A 1,753-nucleotide genomic window follows, 5' to 3' on the forward strand; every position below is an offset into this window, starting at 1 on the left:
GCCATGGGTGCAGGCATTGTCAAGTTATCACTCGGACTACCTTTTACCATTCAAGGTCACTGTGACCTTGACCTTTGGCCGGATGACCCCCCAAAACAATAGGGGTCATCTACTGGTCAGGCCCAACCTCCAATTCAATTATGAGGGCCCTGGGTGCCGGCATTGTTGAGTTATCACTCGGACAACCTTTTACCATTCAAGGTCACTGTGAACTTGACCTTTGACCCGATGAGCCCCAAAAACAATAGGGGTCAGCTACTGGTCAGGCCCAACCTCCAAGTCAAGTTTGACGGCCATGGGTGCAGGCATTGTTGAGTTATCACTCGGAAAACCTTTTACCATTCAAGGTCACTGTGAACTTGACCTTTGACCCGATGAGCCCCAAAAACAATAGGGGTCAGCTACTGGTCAGGCCCAACCTCCAAGTCAAGTTTGACGGCCATGGGTGCAGGCATTGTCAAGTTATCACTCGGACTACCTTTTACCATTCAAGGTCACTGTGACCTCGACCTTTGGCCTGATGACCCCCCAAAACAACATGGGTCATCTACTGGTCAGGCCCAACCTCCATGTCAAGCTTGAGGGCCATGGGTGCAGGCATTGTTGAGTTATCACTCGGACAAGCTTTAAAATTATTTTACCATTAAAGGTCACTGTGACCTTGACCTTTGACCCGATGACCCCCAAAATCAATAGGGGTCATCTACTGGTCAGGCCCAACCTTTATGTGAAATTTGATGACCATACGTCCAGGAATTGTTGAGTTATCACTCGGACAAGCTTTGGTCTCCCGACGGACCGACCGACTGACCGACATGCCTGTGCAAAGCAATATACCCCTCTTCTTCGAAGGGGGGCATAATAATCATGTAAACACTCTAGAGGCCACAAGTTTGGCCCAAATTCAATGAAACTTGGTCAGAATATATTTCTCCTTAAAATTTAGGTGACTTGAAATTGAGTCATGTGCATAGAAAACTTGGAAGAAAATGCCTTGTTAACACTCTAGACACACTTAGCTCAATATCAATGAAACTAAGTCCAAATGATCAACATAAAATATAGTTCTTTTATTTGAACTGGGTCATTAGGTCAAATGAGTCAAACCCAGTAGCCACCATATGATAACGGGTTATAGTGTGCAAGACATGGTAGATAGATCTGTCATCAACATCGGTGATGCAATTGATAAAAGGGGACTCTTGAAAGAGGTTTACTCTGCTATAAGTTGACAGTTTAGTGTGTTAAACGATCACATGACTTGCAAGCTGTCGGAAACCTGCACTTTTTTTTTTACTTGAAAACCAATTTGCCCTATTTTTAAACAGGGAAACTCCGCTCTGACAGCGACATTATTACTGCATTTATTCTTTAAATCATGTAAAATGATCGTTTTATCAGCCTCATACTAGCTCACATTGACAATTCTAGGCTTGTTTTGAGGAAATACTGTATTTGCCGATTTCGGGACCATCTGGTGTCTAGTCCCTTTAATTTCATATGCCGGCTGTACAGTTGAATTTCATGTAGAAACTGTTCTGTGGCAGGGGAAGTTTATCAAGTTTCAATGATAAATCTTGCAAGAAAGGTTTCTTGTTCAAGGTTACATGTGCCGTTTATGTGATATTGTTTCAGTAAAAAATTGAGAATAAATTAGTGTGACCTTGACTTCAAATAGAAGGAAAAAAAAAAAAAAAAAAATCAGTGGCCATGAGCATTTCAGGAAAAACAAATATACAGACATGACAATAAA

Source organism: Mya arenaria, chromosome 15 (assembly GCF_026914265.1).
Source record: "Mya arenaria isolate MELC-2E11 chromosome 15, ASM2691426v1".
Classification (NCBI taxonomy): Eukaryota; Metazoa; Mollusca; class Bivalvia; order Myida; family Myidae; genus Mya; species Mya arenaria.